Source organism: Miniopterus schreibersii (genome assembly GCF_964146895.1).
Source record: "Miniopterus schreibersii genome assembly, chromosome: 12".
NCBI classification, from domain to species: Eukaryota; Metazoa; Chordata; class Mammalia; order Chiroptera; family Miniopteridae; genus Miniopterus; species Miniopterus schreibersii.
In genome coordinates this window covers 2,820,146-2,834,314 of record NC_138112.1, presented here as the reverse complement: position 1 = coordinate 2,834,314, position 14,169 = coordinate 2,820,146, and the positions used below count along the sequence as shown (strand labels likewise).

Sequence of the window (14,169 nt, the reverse complement as noted above, 5' to 3'; positions counted from 1 at the left end):
GCGGCGCGGGGCGGGGCGGCGCGGCGGACAGGCGGAGAGGCGCGGGGCGGGGCGGAGAGGCGCGGGGCGGGCGGAGAGGCGGACAGGCGCGGCGGACAGGCGGAGAGGCGCGGGGCGGGGCGGGAGCCCGCGGGGCGGGGCGGGGCGGGAGGCGGGCCGGAGGCGGGGCGCGGGCGGGAGGAGGGCGGTGCAGCCCCGCTTCCTGGCCCGGTGCCAGCGCCGAGGCCCGGCCCCGCGAGCGTCCCGCAGCTCCGCCCTGGACGGCTCCGCTGCCTCTGGGTTCCCGCTTCCAGGAAAGGCCCGGGGGGCGGGCCGAAGGGCGGGTCCCGGAGCTGTGCGCCCTGCGGAGCCTGGCGGTGCGGCCGCGGGTCCCGCTCGTGCCCACGCCCCCGCCTGCGGGGGGGCTCGTCTAGCGCGGAGACGCCGGCGCGGGGCGTCCTGGCCCCCAGGCCCCGCGTCTCCACCTCCGTCACCTCCCGGACCTGCGGGCACCCGGCCGAGTCCACGCCCGTCCCCGCGGGGCCCCCCTCCCTCCCTCCCGCCAGCAGCCGCGGCCGCGCAGACCCCACGCCGCGCCCCGGGCGCCCACCCGCGCCCCGGGCTCCCGCGGGCAGGGAGGGTGCGGGCCTTGCATCCCCTTGGGGCCCGGGCCGCCTGGCCTTTCCGTCGGTCCTGAGGCGCTCAAGGTCAAAGCTGCATGTCAGAAATCGGAAATTTGAACGTGAGATTTTTATTTTTATTTATTTTATGTCTTTATTGATTTCAGAGAGAGGAAGGGAGAGGGAGAGAGAGAAACGCGATGATGAGAGTCGTCGATGGCCGCCGAGCCTCACCGGGCTGTGCCCCGCGGGTCCAAGCCCGGGGCCTGGGTCCCGGTCCCCCGAGCCCGCCCGAGGCGGCCGAGTGCGCGGAGCCCGGCCCTTGGCGCTCTGTCCCGAGGTGCGCCTGTCGGCTTCCCGGCTCGTGGGGCTGGTCAGAGAGGGCTCGTGTCGCTTTCAGAAATGGGTAATTTTACTCTTACCCCGTTGCCTACACCCCCCTTTCTAAGAAAAGCACCTTTCCAGATGCCTCTATAGCCTTTAAATCTTCTTTATTCAGAAAGCCCCTTTCTATAGGTTTTCCCTCGGGTGTGTTGAGAGTGAGTTAGTGAAAAGAAAGCCGGCATCCAGAGTAACTAGTTAGAAAACGAAGGAAGATAAGTAGACCTGAACAGTTCACAGAAGAGGAAATTAAGTGGAGAGGGCTAAAGACACGTGGGAAATGTTCGACTTCACTAATAGCAAAAAATGCAAATTTTAAACAACAGGTATCGGTTTTCATCCACCAAACTTGCAAAAGTTAAAAAAAGGAGGGGGGAGGGGGGGAGAGGAGGGGAGGGGGGAGGGAAGGGGAGGAGGGAGGAGGAGAGAGGGGGAGGGGAGGGGAGGGGGGAGGGGGAGGGGAGGGGGTGAAGGGGAGGAGGGGGGAGGGGAGGGGGTGGAGGGGAGAGGGAGGAGGGGGGAGGAGGGGAGGGGAGGGAGGAGGGGAGGGGAGGGAGGAGGGGAGAGGAGGAGGGGAGAGGAGGAGGGGAGAGGAGGAGGGGGGAGGAGGGGAGAGGAGGAGGGGGGAGGAGGGGAGGGAAGGGGGAGGGAAGGGGAGGAGGGGGGAGGGGAGGAGATTGCGATGACAGCGTGCAGGGCAGCAGAGCATCTATAGCAAACATAGTTTATAAAGCTTCTAGTAACATGGGAAAATGCTTTTATTTCAATGTTAAGTAAAAAGAGCAGAAGACAAAATTGTATATATATTATAATCCCAGATATGTTAAAAAAATAAAACCTCAAAAAATAGAAACAAGGAAAGGGTAAAATATACTAATTTATTAACGGTTGTGTTGAGGTTTTTTCTTCTATTTCCTCTAATTTTTAATAATTGTCCCTATAATAAAAACTTTATTTAAAAATATAAGTGACTATAGTAATCAAGACCACACAGTACTGGCATATGTATAGACATATAGATGGAACAGATTGGAGACTCCAGAAGTAAACGGCGACCTTTGTGGTCAATTGATTTTCAACAAAGGTGCTAAGAGAATTCACTGGGAGAAAATTAGTCTTCAATAAACAATGCTGGGCCCTGGCCAGGCGGCTCAATTGGTTGGAGCACCGTCCTGTACACCCAAAGGTTGCAAGTTCGATTCCCAGTCAGCGCATGTACAGGAGGCGCCTGAATCGATGATTCTCTCTCTCCTCCCCCCCTTCCTCTCTCTCTAAAAATCAATTTAAAAAACACACATATCCTCAGGTAAAAAAAAAATAAACAATGCTGGGACGATTGGATATACACCTGCAAAAGAATGTGGTTGGTCCCCTTCTTTACACCATACGCAAAACTTACTAAACTGGATCATAGACCTAAATATAAAAGCTAAAACTATGGAATTCTCAGAAGGCAACATAACCCTAGGTTAGACGAAGCCTTCCTAAATACGACGACAAAGCACCACCAACAACAAAGGTAGATCAATAGGATTTCATCAAATTTAATATTTTTGTGCTTCAAAGGGCATGACCAAGAAAGAGAAAATACCACCCACACAATGTGGGAAAATATTTGCAAATTACACGTCCATGAAGAGCCTTCCAGCAGGACGGATAAAGCACCCTTACAACTCAACAATAAGACAAATGATCCAATTGTAAAATGGGCGAAGATCTGAGTAGACAGTTCTTCAAAGAAGATACACTAATGTCGTTTCCTCTGGTTGCCATAATTAATTTACCACAAGCTTAGCTTAAAATAATACTAATTTATTATTTAATAGTTCTAGAGGTCAGAAGTTCAGCATGAGTGGAAGTGGAGAGTGGCTGCTGACGCGCACAGGCTTCTTTCTGGGGTGACAAAAATATCTAAAATTGGTTGTGGTGATGGGTGCACAGCCCTGTGAATGTCCTAAAGCCACGGGCCTGTGTGGGCACCTTCAGTGCGTGAATTGCCTGCATGTATGTACTGTGTCTCGGCGAAGCTGTTAAAAGTCAATAAAGAAATCCTAGTCGGATTCCACAATCTGGTTAACAAGAGCTCCAACGCCAACGGACTTAGAGAATAAAGGACATTTCTGGGCCGGCTAACCGAAGGTGCAGCGGCAGTGCGGAGCCGGCGCGGTCCCCAGGCCCCTCCGAGCGCTCGCCCGGTGCCAGCGGCCCGCAGCAGGGCAGCTGCCAGGGCCTTCCCCAGGACGTGCCCCGCCCCGGGCCACTGAAGCTGGGGACATCCTTCCCAGACAGAGGCCCGAGGAGGCCACTACGGACAGGGGCAAAGACACTAAAACGTGGATAGGATCCACTGCTAGTGGGTACGGGGTTCTTTAAGGCAGGACAAAAGTATTCTAATTACATTGCCATGATGGGTGCATGGCCCTGTTAATATAATAAAAAACACTGAATTATACACTTTAAATAGGGGAACACTTTAAATGGTATGTGAGTTATATTTCAATACAGCTGGTTTTTTTATTTAAAAAAGTTCTTAGAGCAAGAAGATAATTATTGCTCTAGCACTTGGGCATATGGCGCCCGGCTCAGGGGACAGAGACAAAGCCGGGCCTTGCCCAGTCAGAGCCCACTAAGAAGGAAGTTAAAAGTGAATTGAAATCCAAGGTGTGGGAAGATAGGACGTGAGCATCTGTGTGTCCAAGACTCTAGAGCCCAGATCAAGCACCTCCTAGGGCACTGAAAGAACTGGTAGGTGTAATCGCTATTTAGCCTGTAATCCGTGAGGAGCTGTGGAGAATCAGGGGAGGGAAGAGAGGTTGGGAAGACAGGCGCATATATAGATCTCTCAAAGGTGACATGGGTGGGAGGACAGAGAAAGTTCTCCTAGAACCCTTAATAAAGTCAAATTTCTTTCCAAGAATGTGAACCTATAAGGCAGGGGCCTCCTGTGCTTGCTCCCGACTGAGTCCCCAGCTCCTAGAACATTGCCTAACCCATTACAGGTACTCAAATATTTGTAATAGTGACGAGAAGAGTGTTCTGAGCAAAGTGAGCAAAGATCTCAGGTCAGGAACTGCAGACGGGCTGGCACTGCTGAGAGCAGTGGGCAGTGGAGTGAGGGTCAAGCTTCGAGGGCACACTAAAGCTGCTGCTTTTATCCTACGGGAATGAGAAACCCAGGGGAGTGAGGCAAGAATGTGGCATGATCCAGTTTTCTTTTTATTTTGGAAAAATTTGAACATATATGACAACAGATTCAATAGTATTATGACTCCCCATATGCCTTTCACCAGCTTTTAAGTTTTGTGTATTTAATCCTCACCTGGGATATTTTTTCCATTGTTTTTCAGAGAGAGTGGAAGGGGGAGAAAGAGAGAGAGAGACACTGATTGGTTGCCTCCTGCATGCACCCCGACCTGGGCCGAGGGATCGAGGTATTCACATCTCCTCTCTTTGCATATCTTCTGTTAAAGTATTTACAAATGACTATAACTCACAATGAACATTCCAACACTAAAAACACCAACAAACATTACTGAGTAGCAGCACGACATAGTTTCCTGGAGCTAAACAGAATCCCAAGTCAAAAGTGCCAAATTAAGGACTTAGTTTGCCTCCAAACCTTATTTCCTGGATCACCACTCACTGGATTTATACAGTGAGTTTTGCATCTAAACTTTTTAATATTTCTTTTACTTGCAAGAATACATGCTGTCGGCAGCAGGCAGAGCTGCGGGCACACACTGGCAGCGCGGCAGTGAAGGTGAATCAGCATGGGTGGGTTCGCGCTGCGTCGTGGGACAGGCGAACACCATCAAGAGAGCGCAACCCATTTTAATTGTCTCGATGCAGTCCGTCATCTTTTTGTTGACACAGTGATAGTCCGAGTGGGACACAAATGGGCATTAGAAATTCAGAGGGAAATAAGATTGAATAGTTAGGGTGGTGAGGACTCTCGGGAGGGAGGTTGGCTACAGGGCGAAACAGGCTTCTTGTGTGCACGAAACAGGTAGGAAAAGCGGCAGGGGAGCCGGCTAATGAGCCCTGAGCCCTTGAACATTAGTCTTCTGTAGAACTTCATCAGCACTCGCTTGGGTAACTTTCTGTTGTCACCGGGAAACCTGTGGGACTTTCTCTTCCAAGATGAATGAAAGCTACACCCTTGCCACTTTCACTTATTCCCTGCTGCCCGTGGCTGTGTGCAGTCTGCAGCCGGCAGCTGCAGGGCGCGCTCACGCTGTTAATCTGGTGGGAAGGTGTCGGTGCACACGGGTTAGGTGTTCACACGGTCTCACTTTTGTCAATGGCTCAGTTCAGTTTCATGCTTGTTTCACTCTCTTCTATGCTCTCTCTCTTGTTCCTTGAATAGGGCAAGTCATTCTGTAAGCTGCGACATTGGTAAAGTCCCTTCTTTGCTATTTACCCTGACTTTGAATCCACAGTCTAAGGCTGAGCTGTTCTTACTCCTTTGATTACTAGAGTTGCCAAATTCCTTTTTGTCTAGGCTACTGGTTTCATGCAGAAACTGCTTCTCTCCCTACATGCTCATCCAAATGTGGTAAATAAGTAAACGCACATCTATACAATGAATTAGATAGCCTGTGTAAACAATGACATAGATCTATTTATACACCGATGTCAAAAACTCCATGATATATTATTACATTTTTTAAAAAGTAACTCACCAAAAAACATCTTTAGTGTGTATGTTCTGTGTGTGTGTATTTACAATTGCATAGAAATACTTCTGGAAGGATACATTCTAAATTTTTTTTTACTTTAATCTTTTATTTTTCAATTACAGTTGACAGACAAGATTTTATTAGTTTCAGGTGTACAACCCAGTGACTAGACACTATATAACTTATTAAATTATCACCCAATAAATCTAGTACCTATCTGACAACATACATAATTATTACAATATTATTGATGATGTTCCCTATGCTGTACTTTATATCTCCATGACTATTCTGTAACTACCAACTTGTACTTCTTAATTCTTTCACCTTTTTCACCCATCTCCTCAACCCCCTTCCCATGTTAAAGAAGACCCCTTTAACATTTCTTGTAATACTAGTTTGGTGGTGATGAATTCCTTTAGCTTTTTCTTGTCTGGGAAGCTTTTAATCTGTCTTTCGTCTCCAAACGATAACTTTGCTGGGTAGAGTAGTCTTGGTTGTAGGTCCTTGCTTTTCATCACTTTGAATATTTCTTTGAAAAGTTTCTGTTGAGAAATCGGCTGATGGTCTAATGGGAGCTGTCTTGTAGGTAACTAACTGCTTTTCTCTTGCTGCTTTTTGTGTGTGTGCTAATCCTCAACCAAGTATATTTTTTCCATTGATTGAGAGAGAGAGAGAGAGAGAGAGAGAGAGAGAGAGAGAGAGAGAAACATCAATGTGAGAAAGATGCATCAGTTGGTTGCCTCCCACATGCACCCAACCAGGGGTTGGGGATCGAACCTGCAGCCCAGGTACATGCCCTTGACTGGGAATCCAACCCGTGACCCTTCAGTGCACAGGCCGACACTCTAACCACTGAGCCACACTGGCCAGGGTTTCTCATGCAGCTTTTAAGATTCTCTTTGTCTTTAACCTTTGATATTTTAATTATGATGTGTCCTGGTGTGGGCCTCTTTGGGTTCATTTTGTTTGGGACTCTCTGCACTTCCTGGGCATGTAAGTCTATTTCCTTCACCAGGTTAGAGAAGTTTTCTGTCATTATTTTTTCACGTAGACTTTCAATTCCTTGCTCCTCCTCTTCTCCTTCTAGCATCCCCATTATGTGAATGCTGGTAAGCTTGAAGTTGTCCCAGAGGCTCCTTACACTATCCTCTTTTTTAATTTTTTTTATTTTTGCTGTACTGATTGGGTGTTTTCTGCTTCCTTCTCTTCCAAATCTCCGATTTGACCTCTGCTTCATCTACTCAACTGTTGGTTCCCTGTATGTAGCCTTCATTTCAGTTAATATAATCTTCATTTCTGTCTGGATCTTTTTTATGTTTCCTAATTGTGTTTTTATGTTTTCTATCTCTTTGTAGAAATTCTCACTAAGTTTATTTACTCTTCCCCTAACTTCATTGAATGTCCTTAAAGTCAGTGTTTGCTTGTCTCCATTTCGTTTAGTTCTTTTTCTGGAGTTTGTTCTGTTCTTTTATTTGGGACATGTTTCTTTGTCTCCTCATTTTGGTTGCCTCCCTGTGTTTGTTTCTATATATTAGGCAGAACTGCTATGTCTCCCAGGTTTGGTAGAGTGGCCTTATGTAGTAGATGTTCTATAGGGTCCAGTGGCACAGGTTCCCCAACCACCCAAGTTGGGCACTCCAATTTTGCCCTCCATGTGGGCTGTTTACACTCTCCTATTATAGTTGAGCTTTGATTGTTATTGGCATGTCGAGAAGAGGGATTTAATTCCAGGCTAATTGCCTGGAAGAATTGGCTGTGAACGCTGTGATGGGACCCACCCAATGATGCAGAACTTACTTCAGCAGGGCTCTGGTGCAGCTGAATCTGCCCCTAGAGTGTGTCACTTGTGAAGGTGGCTCTGAGGCCTCCCAGGTGGTGCAAGCCAAGGTCAGCCACCACCTGTGTCCTACCCGGGGCCACCCAGCATGAGGCACAGATTTATCTGTAGATGAATGCTACTTTTGCTGGGCTTAGAGGTGCCCAGGAGAGGCCAAGCTGCCAACCAAAGTCAGCTGCTACTAGTGTCAGGGCTGGGACCACTTAGCAAGAGGTATGGGGCTCGCTGAGGCCAGATGCTGCTTGTTTAAGAGAATTTTAGGAAAGTCTGAAACATAAGCCAAGGTAAGAAGAACCACTGGAAACAGCATGGGTGGGCTTGCAAGTTGGGTGGGGCAGGGTCTCAGAGAATCACCAGGGAAGGGCAAACAGTGTGAACCAGGTTGATGGAGACTCTGATATGGCGCCTGCCTGCGGGCTCTGTGGGAGGAAGGTTCAGAAGGGGAACAGTGGCTTCTGCCAGCACTTCTCTCTGGGAGAAAGCTGCCCCTCTTGCTCTTGCCCTGTTGCCAGACAACTCTTTCTCCCCATATGTGCCTGGTGCCTTTCAAGCTGCTGCACCAATGCTGGAGCTTAGAGGGAGTGAATCTGAATAAGTCCATGCACCGGCCCTTTAAGAGGAATGCCTGGGACTCCAACAGCCTCTGTCTCAGTCACAATCCCTGCTGGTTTTTACAGTTAGAAGTTATGGGACTTCTCTTCCTGGCACTGGAACCTTGGGCTGTGGGGGTCTGGTGTGGAGCTAGGACCCCTCGCTCCTCAGGGGGACTTCTACAGCTAAGATATCCCTCCTGATTTTTATCCGCCACTCATGGGTGTGGGACCTGCCTGTTTCAGGTCTCTGCCTCTCCTACCAGTTCTCAGCAGGGATTCTTCTTCATATACATAGTTATACAACTTCTGTTGAGCTACATTTCAGGAGGTTCTGAATGATGGTTGTTCTGTAGTTGTAGAACCAGTTGTAGTTCTACAAACAGTTGTAGTTTGATGTGGTTGTGGGAGGAGGCAAGTATCACGTTTACCTATGCCAGCATCTTGTCCAGGACCCACATTCTAAACTCTTGCATGCAGGCTTTGGAGTATGTATATGAGAAGGAAAAGTAATTTTATTTTTCACTTTGGTTCTTTAATATTTTAATGTACATGTATTACTTTTGTAATTTGAAACAAAAATTTTAAAACCCCAAAGCTTTGCTTTCCTTAGATTTACTTGAACCCTAATTTGGTGGTATTCCTGAAAAAAATTTCTCAATTCGACTTTCTTCTGTTTTTGACTGAACAAGGATTAATGGAGTATCTACTCTGTGCCAGGTATAGGAATAAGCACTGGAGAGTTAGAGATGAGAGACACCTGTGTCCTTAAAGACTCAGGAAAGGCTCTTAGGGGGAGTAATCATCAAGAACAGTCTTTTATTTTTTCTATTATTATAAAAAATTTCAAAGATACAGAAAAGTTGAAATATCTGCAGATCCACCACCTAAATTCAACAATTGTTAACATTTTACCACATTCACTTAGTAATAAAAATAAATAAATTTGAAGCCATTTGAAACTTCACCCCTAAATATTTAAGTGCCTAACTCCTAAGAATGACATTCTCTTACATAACCACACAAATAAAAATTAACATTAATTTCCTTTAATCATGTAATTAAAGTTCATATAAAAATCATTTCCATTTCCCCAAAATGTCTCTCAGAATTTGTTTTCCTCCCAGCCCAGAATCCAGTCCAGCCCACACATTGCCATTACTGTGGTGTTTGTACTACGAGGACATGGTTAAGTTTGCCAGAATCCCCTTCCTGGATGGTTTCAGGTCAGAGCTGGTCAAAAGAGAAATGTGTATGTGATTTGGAAAGCAGAAATAGAGCAGCAATTATTATTCTCTGAAGGTCATTGCAGTTGATGTGGTGACAGCTGGAAACAGAAGTGGTAGGAGCTCAAGCTTGTCTTGCATTGCTCTGATCAGTGGAGAGAAATTCTTCCCAACCTCTAACCCTATGGCCCCAGGCCCACCTTTAAACACTTGGTGGTTGGACCCACAGAGGTGGCAGCTCCATGAGCTCCCCCATCGCAGTCCCGTGTTAACTAGATGTGTAATTCCCACATTGTTGACTCCTTTTTTTGACTCTAACTTTTCTGCTGGTCCTTCAGTTCCTTAGTTCCTTCCCAAACTATGTAAGATCTCATTTCTATCGTAAACTCCTTATCTCATAATTCATAGTGGTTCTGCTTCCCTGTTTGATAACTTATTGGTACTGGCTGTGGTCTCAGGGAAATAAAATCTTAAGGATAAGAATCTGTAATTGATTCTCTGATCTGATCAAATTTAAATGCACTAATAACTATTAATTGTAAAGGGGAGCTAGTATTCTATGGCAGCAGTGGCCAAAGTCACTTACATTCTCATTTGTAGTCACCCATATAAATGCTTATAGAAGGCAAGCCTTCGAGTAACCAGATATAGGAGTATTACGAGCCTTGTTGGTTGCTTTTAAGTATGCTGGACAGTTTGGAGAAAGAGGGATGAACTGAGGGTTTTAAATTCCCAGCTCAAGATCTAGGAGAGGGACCAAAAGACTTCTATGGCTGCCTGCCAGAAGAGAAACTCTTATCTCTTGTAGACTCAGCATTAAGCTTTCTGGTAAGCAAACCCTAAATTTTTACTTTCAGGGAGTTGAATTTCAACACAAATTGAATTCATAACCTAGTGGGTCTCATGTTAAAAATAAGACATTGATTGGGAAGGAGTGAGACCCTGAATCTTAGGATGGGGACATGTGGACAAATTCTAATGAAGCTGAAGACCTTAAACTAAATTCTGCTGACCCTCCTTCAGCAGTAAAAGCAAAGTTAATATTCTCTTGCTTCAGGGATGGGGAACATCTGGCCCACCGGCCACATACAGCCTGCAAAATCATTTCTGGCCCTGCCAAGGCAACTGCAGGTGGGACTTGAAATTTAACAAATCTAGCTGCTTTTTTCATAGCTAACTTTTAAGTTGATAACTTTGTATGGCCCACAAATGAAGTTATAAATATCCAAATGGCTCTTGGCAGAAAAAAGTTTCCCCACCCCTGTGACTTACTTCAAGGACCTGTAACGGCCCCCCAACTGATGATCCTCCTAAGAACCTAACCCTACTACCTCCTTTAGATCTGGTAGGAGCCTGAGTGAGAACCATGAGGAAGCACCATACACACCAAAAGAATGTGGTGTCAGTTGACACATTGTTTCTCTTTTCATTTTGACATAATTTCACCCTACTGAAAGTTACAAGAATAACACAATCGACTTTCTTTACCTCTCATCAAGACCACTCAAATGTCAATGAATATTGACTGAAAACCAGAAACTATGTATGAGAATAGATCCAAAGGGGCTGGGTCAGGATGGGGAAATAAAATATTGGGTCTGGCTGCATGTATTAATATGGTTGCACTAAGCAGAGTCTGGATCACACAGCTAGTTAGTGACGGAGCCAGAATTAGAGCCCTGGTCTCTTAAATCCACAGTGTCTGCCCTGCTAAACAGCCTCGACCTTAGAAAAAAAGTGCTAGAGAAATTCTGAAGAAAAGAATTTTCACATTACTTATGACAACACATAGGTTAAGGGCTCAGCATCAGCCTGGAGGACTTTCTCTAATGCTGTGGTTCTTGAACTTTGTGGTCTCCGATCCCTTTATACGCTTAAAAAGTATTGAGGACCCTCAAGAACTTCTGTTAATGTAGGTTATATCTATTAATATTTATTGTATTGGAAATTTAAATTAATAAAAATGTTAACTGTTTTGTTTATTAATTGCTTTAAAAATAATAATAAACCTATTGCATGTTAACATGACTTTTTTATGAAAAATAACTATATTTTCCAAGAAGAAGAAAAGAGTGAAAAAAGAGTGACTTTGTTTTATGGTTTTCCAAGTCTCTTTGTGCTTAGCTCATAGATGACAGCTAGATTCTCACAGCTGCTTCTGCACAGTCGGTTGCAATGTCACACATCCTGTAGCCTCTGGGTAATCCCACTGTTCATTTGTGATAGGTTGAGACTGGAAAAGACATTTTAGCATTATTATGAAAATAGTTTTGATCTCACAAACCCTCTGAAAGGGCCTCAGGGAACTCCAGGACCCCCAGACCACACTTTGGAAACCCCTGTTGTAGTGTCATGCCACTGTTTTGTCCTATTTCACATTTTTCTCAACTAATGAATTTTTTGTAATTTTCATTAACTACAAAGTAGTTAATGCTCATCAGTTTTGTATAAGACACAAGCTGAGAAGGGGATTATTACAAAAGGTGACAGTAAAAAATTTACATTATTTCAGCAGACCAGAGAATCAAAAAAATTAAATATGGAATGTCCTGCATTTACATTCTGCTTTATTGTTAATCAGTTGCATGTGTGCCAGAAGCATAAGCTGGGAGTAGCTGTCCAACAGCAGATTATATGAAAAATATCTGGCAGTTTAGGTCAACCACAAGCGAAATATGAATCAACAGTTTATAACATAATGTTAAGAAGCATCAAAAGAAGTGTCACCATTGAGCTGGGCAGACAGACAGGTTACTTACTTGGAGGAGGGGCGAGAAGACAGTTGTTATACTTTCTTTGCTCCAGCCTCCACCTGGATTCCCAGAAAATGCAAGGGGAGTAGATAAGAGGCATGCAGTATTTCCTCTCTGCTAACAATCTGGTTTGAAAAGTGCAATAAAATAAAACTAAACCCATCCAGCCGGCGTGTCTCAGTGATTAAGCATCAACCTAAGATCAAGGAGATCGTGATTCGATTCCAGGTCAAGGCACATGCCCTGGTTTCTAGCTCGATTCCCAGCAGGGGGCGTGCAGGAGGCAGCAGATCAATGACTCTCTCACTGATGTTTCTCTCTCTCTCTCCCTCTCCCTTCCTTTCTGAAATCAATAAAAACATATTTAAAAAAACAGACAAAACTGAATCCACAAACAAAAGTTTCCTCGAGTCTTACAAGTTTTCATAACCAAAAGGGCAAGGACATCCTTCTATGCTGGAATCTGCACCAAGGAGGTAGCCTGTCCAGAGTGCAGCACCAGGCTACCAGTTGGGGCTGTTCTCAGATTTCCTCTGGCTCTTTGAACGGGGTTCACTCCAGCAGTTCACCTGGCCAGTCCTGCCTGCTTCTGGAGACACTCTGGCTATAGCAGCATCACCCTTCTGAACTTGGCGTAGTCACCTGGGCCTCAAGTCTTCCTGGCTCAGCCCTAAGGGAGAAAGATTCTTGGCTCCTTCCTGCCTATTGCATCTTCATGCCCTTGTGAAGGTGTCCCACCCTCTCTCTCCTGAGTCAAGAAAAAATTTCTTTCAAAAGTCAGCAAGGATGGCCCTACTGACACACCTTTCACAGAGAGTGATGGTTTCTCCCACTCCGCTCCAGTCTGAGTCAATCTTGAAAACAGTCTCTTAGTCTGGGTGCTCCATCTTAGGAGGTCATTAATGAGTGAGGAATTTCCAGAGGATGATAGGGGTGAATACAAAAGGCTCTGGAGTCAGGTGTAGATTCAAAACCCAGCTCTGCAATTTGGTAACAGCATGGCCTCAGCACAAGTTACTTAAACTCTATGAACCTCAGTTTCTCCATTCATAAAATGAAAATTATAATTTGGGTATTATGAGGACTGAATGGGATAATCCATATAAACTAATTTTCATAGTCTCTGGCACATGATAATCATTCACTAAATATTATTATATAAATTGTATTTTATATCATGTTTTTTAAAAAGGGAAAGAGGATCTGAAGAGTTGCCTTTCTGCCTACAACACAGGCTACTTTCATTACTTGACCAGAGAAGTACTGCTCCTAGGCCCTAGGATCACAGGCATTGGGTATTAGAAGAGGAGCTATACTCTGCATTTGCATAACTAAAAGTCTCCATAAGCAGTTTTCCAAGAATGAAAACAAATTATGGTCAGCTTCTCCTCATTCCTATCAAGGCTTCAAAGATTTTAGGATCAGCCCAGCCGGGCATGGCTCAGCGATTGAGCATCGACCTGGGATCCAGGTGATCGGGGTTCGATTCCCGGTCAGGGCACATGCCTGGGTTGCGGGCTTGATCAATGACTCTCTCATCATTGATGTTTTTCTCTCTCTCTCTCCTTTCCTCCTCTGAAGTCAATAAAGATATATTAAAAAAAAAAAAAAAGATTTTAGGATCAAGTTGTAGTGGGAATTTGAGCTCCAACAGTCTGTGCATCCCCACACCCTATCCATTGGAAGGAGAGTCAGCCCCTGGAAGTTCATGTCCATCCATTCAGGCAAGCCTGCCCCAGACCTAGCCAGGCCCAGGGCAAGAGTGTAAATGGAGGTCCACAGACTATAAATTCAATATTGGAAAGTTATAAGTCAAGCTCTGGTCAGTGAGACTCAGTTGATTGGAGCATCGTCCCATGCACCAAAAGGTCACTGGTTCAATTCCTAGTCAGAGCACATGCCCAGGTTGCGGGTTCAATCCCCAGTCAAGGTACAGTCAGGGTGCCTACGGAAGGCAGCTGACCGATGTTTCTCTCTCACATTGATCTCTCTCTCTCTCCCCCCTCCCCCTCTTCCTCTCTCTAAAAATCAATAAAAACATATTTTAAAAAATAAAATAAAAAATGTAGAGATTAAAGATGGAGGCAGACTGAGTGGAAGC

The 14,169-nt window shown here is 45.5% G+C and overlaps 1 protein-coding gene across 1 annotated transcript in view; it reads left to right on the top strand.

Moving 5' to 3' along the window:
* Positions 1-654: 654 nt before the first annotated feature.
* CXCR5 (C-X-C motif chemokine receptor 5) overlaps positions 655-14,169 on the top strand; it is a 45,142-nt gene continuing 31,627 nt past the window's right edge. Inside the window, exon 1 of the mRNA XM_081152675.1 lies at positions 655-721. The gene's annotated coding sequence lies outside the window, so the exon portion shown is untranslated. The remainder of the gene's footprint in view (positions 722-14,169) is intronic.